Below are 10143 nucleotides of genomic sequence, written 5' to 3'. Positions count from 1 at the left end.
TGGTTTGCTCTTTTCTGAGTATGCTATCAACTGCCTCTGATATACACTGGACTATGATTACACAATATCTTACTTGGCACAGATTAGGGATGTTGGCAAACATTTATTTTTGTAAACGTGTAATTGCCGAATTTTTCAGCAGTTACACATTTACATGCACAGGGGGCAGGTACGAGCACCAGCTCTGCCTACCCTCTCTGCCTCCTTGCTGCCGGGTGGTGGGCAGGTGGCTCCACGGAAGCCGCTGTAGGCAGGAATCCACAGGAGTAGGTGCGGCTTCACTGGAGCTGGCACTCACAAGGAGCTGGCTTAAAAACTGCTCCTCATGGTCACCAGCTCCCGCCCCACCCCCAACCCGTTGCTGCTTTTGATAAGGGGGGATTGTGTATAGTCATCATTAGGATTGACCAATAAGCCCAGGCTTATCAGTTAATTGTGTAAACAACTACACACCAGCATAGATGAAAGTCTAATACCACAATAACATAACTGTCATTCATGTTAAAATTCAACACTCTCCGAGAAGGAATGAACAAATACTCAAACTATCTTACCCATTACCAAGATAGCTTCCCCAATTATCACCTCTAATACCATTAGCTCACAGACATCCCACTCTCCCCACCTCTAATATCATCAATTCACAGACACTTACCTTCCTTCCTTCCCCCCCACCCCCGTATCCCCCTCCTGTTCTGAAATGTGATTTGTCCATTTCATGTGTGTTAATTTTTTTAATTGTATCCTTTGGCATATATGGTTGTGACTATTTTCTTCCACTATTTGATCTGAGGAAGTGGGTCTGGCCCAAGAAAGCATCTTGTTAGTCTTTAAAGTGCTACATTGTCCTGCATTTTGCTTCAGCTACCCCAGACTAACACGGCTACATTTCTATCACTATAATACCACAATAGTGATTGTAAAAATTAAAAGACCAAAACATATTTAAAAAATCATTTTTCATCTCTTAAGGCTGAAAATATTAATACTTAACAGATCAAACAAACACTTCATACATGCAGAGAAAGCTACAGAAGGGGCTACAGGGATCAGGAAAAAATTACAGGACAAAGGTAATTGAGCCTCATGTTGGAGCTTGTGCATCTTGTAAATCTGCAGGGAAGAGACATTGAGGTCCTTCCATAGTAAAGCTGCTCAGAAATCACCTCAGCAGGGGTTACAGATGCTGTAGTACACTTAGTAGCTTCTGGATATCTGCCCAAACAAGAGGGAAGCATGCTGTGCAAAGCAACTGCTCCTTAGCTCCTGTCCCTTTCCTGCAAGCACACGCACACCAACACTAGCTACACAGTGCAGACCACACAGCTGCAGGGCCTTTTGTATTCAATCCTGAATTTGGGATTGAAATGAAGAGTATTTCAAATGATTTTTTCTCAGTTCCACTTTGTGTAGCAGAAGGCAGCTTGTGAGCCAGTTTGTAAGCTAGGCTATGTCTAGACTGCAGGCTTCTGTCAGAAGAACCTTTTTTCAGAAGAGATCTTCCGAAAAAACTTCTTCTGAAAGACAGCGTCCACACACAAAAGCACATCAAAAAAGCCACCTGCTTTTTTGAAAGATAGTGTCCATTCACTGTGGATGCTATCTCGCATTTAAGCTGTGATTACTATGGACATAGTGGCCACTAGGGCTCCTGTGCTTTTTCCTCTTTCCTCTTCTTTCGAAAGAACTCCCTCTCACCTGTCCACACAAACCTTTTTCCGAAAGACCTCTTTCAGGAAAAGACTTCTCTCTCGTAGAAAGAGGATTACCAATGCCAGAAAAACCACTCTGTTCTTTCGATTTACTTTCGGAAAAATGCGATTGCAGTGTGGACGTAACTCAGGTTGTGTCAGAAAAATGGTCGTTTTTCTGACAAAACTCTGTAGTGTAGGCATACCCCTACTTGTGGATCATTTGTATAAAAAGTGCTATGCAAACCTAAAGCATTAGTAATAGAACTTGACTGTGTTTTTTTCATTTGGAATTCTCTGTAGACAACCACTCAGTCTTCAATTTGAAAAGAGAACAAAAATCAAAGTGCTTCATCTAACTGCTGACAGGTTGTTTGAAGCTTTTCTCCTAAATTCTCATTGAACTAGGTATACATTTCAAAACCAACAGACTGCTGAAGGATTCTTTTACCGACTACAGTGCCTATCAAACTTCAGTATCATCTTTAAGCTACCCATCTTTGCTAACTTACTTTTAAAAAAACCCCAAAAGTATACCAGTCATAAGTGATTCTCATTTTGAGATTCTACAGCTGAAACTATAAACAGGCTCTTCATAAAGTGTAGCACAGAACTAAATCTGATAAGCTTGCTTGTCATGAATATTAATGAATAAATACATTTGGATAAATAAAGGGTTTTCTCTCTATTCTCCTACTTTATGTAATGAAGATGCCTCTGGAGGAAATTAAGATTTATTCATGCTCTTGGCAGTAATATTTTTGTTGTTGCTTGGGGAGGGTTATATTCTATTCATATACATTGTTCCTGATATACTGTAAAAGGGCATTGTATTTTTCTGTTGTACAATCATATCAGGAAGAAGAAAACATTGTGCAGTACAGATTGAACCTCTGTAGTCTCACAACCTCGAGACCTGCCAAACAATGGGAGATCAATATTGTCTAGTTATATTACCAACACTTCCACGGTTTAATGGACTCTTAAAAGACATTTAGAGGTAAATTAGAGATAAATAGCAGCACAGAACACTGAGGGCCAGGACTGGTGGCTGTAAACAAACTTTATGGGACCATGCCAAGCTTGGCTATACTCATGATAAATAGACATCTAGCTAACTAAAATCATGCCAGACCATGATTAGACTAGAGAGGTTTAACCTGTAATATAAGTTTTGAAATAAAATTAATATGCCCTGTTCTGTATTTTCCAGACTAATAAAATTAATTCAGAGTTCGCAGATACAGGCAGTCCCCGGGTTACGTACAAGATAGGGACTGTAGGTTTGTTCTTAAGTTGAATTTGTATGTAAGTCGCAACTGGTACATATTGTAGGGGAAACTCTAGCCAAACATTTCTCCAGAGGTCAGTTTTATTCTCCCACACCTCACTTCCCTCAGTCCTTTATTCTCAAGCTGAAGTGTCTGCTGAGGGGGGAGGGGAGGGCGCTAGCTTCGCATCTCCCTGGTCTGCTGGGGGGGAAGCAGCTACTGCGGTGTTGCCTCACCCCGTTTGTATGTAGGGATCCGATGTAAGTCGGATCCATGTAACCCAGGGACTGCCTGTACTTCCTCTTGATACGTCTTTCCAAGTATCTTAATCCACTTCATATAGAAGTGGAAGTGGCATTTTGACACTGAATTTGTGGAGAAAGACCTCCTCAGAATGAGCACATGGACATAGAAAATGCTGTCTGAGTGTTCATTGTGGAATTCTGACATTTTAGGAAGGAATCCAAGACCAAACACCATACCCGCTTCCTTTCCCCTTAGTTAAACTATAGTGCAGGTTGAGCACACAATAGCATTAAGGAGCTTTGGAAGAAGATTGCTGTTATAACCAAAAACAAAAACGCACCAAACGCTAAACCTTGGAAATCCTGGAAACCCACAATTAGGTTTCCACTTGAAAAACAAATCACCAAGAACAAACATTGGTAAGCACAGAAGTATACAGTTAAGGCCAGCCAATCATAACTAAGCACTGGCATCCATCTTTTCACCCTTCTTTAATACCTTTCTTATATTTATATGGTCTTCTTTGATTAGTACTTTTCCTTAGTTCATTCTAAAATATATATGTAATAATCCTACAAGGTTTAAGACATCTACAAGGTACAGTTGCACAAATAATGCATTTTGGGGAAAAGGGCTTCTAGTTGTAAGGCTCACCTTTGGAATTTAAAAGCTTCAGGGGTAGCCGAGTTAGTCTGTCCAGGACAAACTTAAACAACAACAAATGGTCTGGTAGCACTTTAAAGACTAACAAAACGTGTAGATGCTATCGTAAGCTTTTGTGGGCACAGCCCACTTCTTTAGATGGCCAGAGTGTTGGATGTCCAGAACCAAACTATTTGGAGTTTAGAAATACTACAGAATTCTGACATTATGAAACTCTGTACGTGAGAGCCATTACCACTAGAGCTAGGTAAACAACAAATTTTTCAGTTAGCTGGAATTTTTGAAAAGTTGAAGAAAAATAGCAGAATAAAATTTTTCAAAATTCTTAATTACCTTAAATATAATGTTTTGTTCTGATTTTAAGCATTTAATTAAAAGTTTAAAACTAAAAGGAAATTTTGAAAAGTCATTCAATATTTCATTTTGAAATGATCAAATATTTAAATTTTTTAGATATTTTGCTGTCTTCCCACCCTACTAAAGAACAATTCTGCAATATTAACACAAAAACATTAAATGTATTGGTGTTGCAAAATGCACATTGATTATCAAAACATTTTGGTCCAAAAACTTCACCTAACTCTAGTCACCATGGTACAATTTATGACTTTTACCCAGGTAGTTCCTTGAAGAGCTAAAGCTACAGGCTTGTTAATATTATAAAAGGTGTACCCATATAAATAAATCAACTTAAAAATCAGGGCAGGTCTACGCTACAAAGATCATCTTAAGGTACGCAATTCCAGCTACCTCGATAACGCAGATGCAGTTGCCATATCTTAGGTCGATATTTGGCACCGTCATCACAACAGGAGGTCAATGGAAGAAGTGTTCCTGCTGACTTCCCTTACTCCTTATGGCAGTGAGGAGTACTGGCACTGATGGGGGGTGCCCCAGCATTCGAGTTAGCTGGTTTATATTAAACCTGCTATATCAAATGCTAAAAGATACAATGCCATAGTATCGATCTTCCTGCAAGAGTAGATGTGCCCTCAGTCTAGTAAAGTCCCACAGTATAAAGCCCCTATATTTAAAAATTGGTTTAAGTCTCACTTAAACTGATTTCTTTTGATTTAGTAAGGGCTGGTCTACACACAAGTCTTGCATGTTTTACTAAAATCAGCCAAATTGTTTGAGGACCAAATTATCAAATTAAACTAAACCGGGTTAAGCAATGCTACATGTAGGGTGTTCACATTAGAAATTTACAAATGTGTAACTAGATCAATTTTAGTGCAACTTTCCTAATATAGATCCAAGCCTAGGAGATTGGATCCATTAATAGTGTACTTGTTTCTAATGACACTTGTAATTATATATTTTTTAGAATATTGCCCTTTGTATGTTGAGATCCAGGAAATGTTGAAGCGGTATGGTATCTTTTTCTGTGATCTTTGTACGGATATAAAAGAAGGCAAGAGTTATGTAAATTTAATGAAAGACAAATACAGTGTTGGTTAAGTGATACCATAATATACAGATACCATAAAATTATCCAGCTTATTCTTGAAGGAAATTCTTAATTGCAGTGGATAAGCAAAACTAAGTTATTGACAAAAAAGTTTGTGTCTACAGTTGTTTGATAAACCAGAGGCAATGTTAGAATAATTTGGATGAACTTTACTGTGGATTTCCATAATTTGCCTAAATTCTCTGTGAGCTGAAACCATTCCCACTAAGCTAATGGCCTTCCCTGTAAGAAACTTGACCTTACAGGTATCAAGTGGCTTAAAAATACCTTTCAGCAGATTAGTCAAAATCACATTAATATTCAAACAGAAGAGATATTATATATCATTATCCAATGTGCATCTGATGAACATTGCCTGAAGAGAAACTGATGTGCTACTTTCAACACATTCCTGAAATAATATGAATGAACTCTGATGGAACTGATCTGTAATCTCAGGCTACATGAGGTGAAGAAAGCTGGCAAGTATTTTCGGGTAGGTGAGCTTTTGGGTGTTTTGACCATGTCATCCCTCCTCGAATCTCTACATTGACACCCCCTTTTTTATTACATCAAACATAAGTTGTCTGTAGGTCGATCCAACCTTTTCTCTCTCAATTGCTATTGTACCTTGCTTTACCATTTTGGCAATTTCCATTAGCCACTTGTTAAATTGCAGGGGGGGGGGGGGAGGAGGGGAAAGCAGCGCACCTTCACGCTTAGGAAACGCTCCCCATACTACAAAGGTAGCGTATCACCCACTTTCAAATTGCCCTCAAAATACTCTTTGATTTGATACCTATATAAATCTGGACAAGTCAGGCTATTGGTGTGCTGAGGCCTGCCTGTCATGCCAACCAGTACTGTCTCATGGTACACCCCCATCTTTTCTGTATTCATCCCTTGTTTATTTTCTTATGCCTAGATTGTAAGCTTCTTAGGGGCAGGGACTGACTTCACATAATACCTACCACATGCACCCTAATGAATAGGACATCTAGGCATTATGGTTATACAAATAATAAAAAGGTTTTTATTTAGCAATTTAAGTAAAGATTTTTTTTCTGACTAGCTTCTTCCGAGTAGTGAGGCTTGAGGCAACTGCTCAGATATATGGAGAAGAAATCTGATGAAACCTAGTTTTTTCTCATTAGCACATAGGCCAAGAACAGCTCCACCATACATTAAAGGAGGAGCAGCCCACATTCCAATATTATTCAATATATTACTAGAATAGTGTTAAAAGTTTTATTTAAGTAATCTGAATAACTTAAAAGTCTCACATACCATTTAAAGTTCTAGAATATTGACCTTTATGTTTTAGCACTGGTTTGTGTGTGTATATCTGTCAAACTGTCAGCTGCATGAAGTGTAAACTTCAAAGTGGGCTCCAGCCCACAAAAATTTATGCCTAAATACATTTATTAGTCTTTAAGTGCCACAGGACTCCTCATTGTTTTTAATCAACATTATAGTATTGGCTACCAATTGCAAACAATCCTCAGTACAAATTCTTGTGTGAAGTGAATGTGAACAAACCCTAGAGAACTTAGTGATGCTTTCCATGTGGGGGAAACTTATCAGCTCTCTTACATATTTTACTGAAAGATTGCAAGCATAATATTAAAGAAATGAAGTCTCATGCTAACAAAAGTAGTTGCTTAAGTTACTATGTTGCACAGTTAGTTGTTATATGGGAAATATGCAAATAAATACACACAACTACACATAGAATACTTCTGACCATGATTATATTGTTCAAAATGAACTGCTGAATAATTTGGAGTACCACAGAACCTACTCCAGCAGCCTGAAAAATGCAACATCTTCAACATGCTTTCAAAGCTTAGCACATTTAGTTTTTTTCTGTCATGATCAACAAAGCTCCTCCATTTTTTGATAGGAACAATTTTTTTTAAAGACTGCTTAATTGCCCTTCATCTGTCAGCAGTCCAAACGTGGTAAGCTTCAAAATTCTGGAAGTGTCACAGCATATGATTCTAGTAATAAACATTTTCTTATAATAGATGTCTCAAAGGCAAAGACTATTTTCACTCTATCCCCACTTTACGTTTAGAAAAGGATCTTCCATACATGTTGAAAAATGAGTTTGTGCATTTCTGAAGTGTATTTTCATATATTAGTAATTCTCATACCCACACTCACTGGGGGAAAGGAGTCATCATAATAGGCATTGTGGAATTTAAAACTTAAGACTTCACTTGTGCAAATAGTCATAAATGTAAATAACTTTATGCATTATCAGTGTCATTGAGTTCAGTGGGACAATCTGTGGTTTTTGGATCATAGCCTAAGGCCTAAATGTGAACAGATACAAGTTTGGACTAGAATGGGAAGACAATCAAAGCATAAGATCAATAATATACTGTTCAGACACTTGGCAGAGTTTAGAACTATCTGAAATTCTATTTAAAGTGTTAGAAAATATTACTCAATTCAATCAGTCAAGAAATGCTAATACTCGTACATACAAAAATAAAATGTCTAAAGTACCTGCATGTTCTTTTTTAAATCTTGTAATAAATTTGTTAATGAACCAATACAGCACTTGCCAAGCAAAATGTCTGTGAAGTAATGACAGACACAGTGCCCTATGCCAGCCCCTAAGCTTAGTTCAGTGCACTTGTACAGTTGGTAATAATTGCTTGTGCTCTGAAGCACTGGAATGGTGACCTCTGTTCTTTCCTAATGCAATTGGGAAGGGAAGGACTGAGTACACGCAGAGCAGATCAGTGACTATTTACAGGATCCTTAGAATCTGAGGCCTAAGCCCTTGCAAGTTCCAGGAAAATGTGTGTAGGAAAAAAGTCTTGTGCTAAAATATAGGAATACTCAGTATGCAACTTCCCAAGGTACTTACACTCTATGACTGGAAAAAAAAATCCCATTTAAGGTTGCCTTTAAAGAAGGAAAAAAATAATTACTTAACTTTCAGCCTTCCCCCTTAAAAATATATTCTTACAGGATTCTTGCACAATTCTCTTCTCAGGATTTGCAGGGATTTTTGAGGGCATGGTGTATTTTGTTTCTTTTGTGATGTATTTTAGTACTCACTTTAAAAATATATATATACTATATCTTTTCTGGGATCTTTGGGTGTGGGGTAAGGTTCTTTGCGTTGAGATATTGATAGTAACGTGGAACACTGACCAGTGCTTCAGAAGGTAAAAAATGGCAAGTGGAGTGTTGCCTTTTCTTCTTGTCAGAGAAGCTCCTAAGCTTTATAAGAATGGTTTCTTTCTGTCCCCTACATATTAGGGAGGACACAGAACCTAAGCAAGTTCTTTCAGTGCCAGATATATAGAATTTCCATGGATCACTAGCAGTATATGCAAGCCAGCAGTGCTTCAAAAGCTAGACTCTAGAAAGTGAAAAATCTAGCTTCTACAAAACTCTAGGAAACTACATTCTCTTAAAATACTGATGTATGGAAAGATAGTTGTACAACTAAGCATTCAAAAAGTAGGAAATGTCATTGTCAATGTTTCTGTAACCTTAACACTTCCAGTAACATGTTCGTATAAATCCTCAACCACCACAAAAATATATAATGTACAAAAAGTATTAATATAGCATCATGCAATACTTTGTACCATTTCTGCCTGACAATCCTTTCTAAAAAAGATGCAGTTTACTCTAAAAACTTAACTATACAACAGAGTACCAAAATTTGCTAATACGTAGGGTTTAGCCAACGATTCAGTTGCACTAATTTTGCAAATAACCATCATCTTCTGAACAGCATCCAAGGAAGTCTTGCCCATCAGGACAGATATGTGCAACTGACAAAATTCTAGAAAATTTTGTTTTGACATAGACCTTTTCCATCAAGTCCAAGGTAGCGGTTCCCAACTGCTGATCCACAGACTGGTGCCACTGGAACTGAAGCTGACTGTTCGCGGCGGCACAGCTGCACAGCAGCCAGTTTCAGCTCCAGCAGCTGTAGAAGTTGATTTTTCTCAGCAGCAGTGCTGGGGATGAGGCAGCAGCAGCGGTCTGTGTCTCTCCCTCCCCACCCACCAGGTAAGATAGCAGCCCAGCTGAGCTGACTGGGGTGCGAAGGAGGAGGGAACACATGCACAGCCAAAGACTACTCCCCCCTGCTCACATGGCAGTAACAGCAACACTCCCTAGAGCAGTGGTCCCCAACCTATAGAGGCTCCCGGGTGCCTGGGGGTGGGACCACTCATGTGGGTGGGGCGGGGATGCCCTTGCACCCGGCGCCGGCATATGCCCCAGGGCCAGAGCCACCCGAGCGCTTGTGCCGTGGGCCCGGGGCCGGCGCCGCCGCCTGAGCCGCGTGCCTGGGGCCAGCACCGGCGCCGCGCACCCGCATGTGCCCCGGGGTTGGGGCCGCCCGAGCGCTGCGTGCCTAGGGCGGGCACCTCCAGTGCACCGCGCGCCTGGGGCGGGACCGGCCCATGTTGTCGGCGGGTGCACACAAGTGCCCCGGTGGGCGCCATGGCACCCGCGGGCACCCCGTTGGGGACCACTGCCCTAGAGGGAGCAGCTTTGCTCTGGGGAGTGCAGTAGGATCAAAGGGGTGTTGGGTGAAGGTGTGGTGGGGTCACAAGGGTATTGGCATGCGCTGTAGGGGTCAGAGGTTAAAGGGCCAATGGGTACAGGATATAGGGGTGGGAGTCAAAGGGTGTTAGGCACTGAGGAACAAGGGGCTGAGTTGGGGCTAAGAGTGAAGAGGGGTAGGCCAGGGCAGGGATTAGAGGTCAAAGGGCAAGAGGGAGTGGGTTGCAATGGGTCAGTGGTTATGGAGATAGGTGTGGGCGCAGCTTATGCTTTTGTC

The sequence above is a fragment of the Pelodiscus sinensis genome, chromosome 3 (assembly GCF_052426305.1).
Source record: "Pelodiscus sinensis isolate ZL-2025 chromosome 3, ASM5242630v1, whole genome shotgun sequence".
Classification (NCBI taxonomy): Eukaryota; Metazoa; Chordata; order Testudines; family Trionychidae; genus Pelodiscus; species Pelodiscus sinensis.
This window is presented reverse-complemented; position numbering follows the sequence as displayed.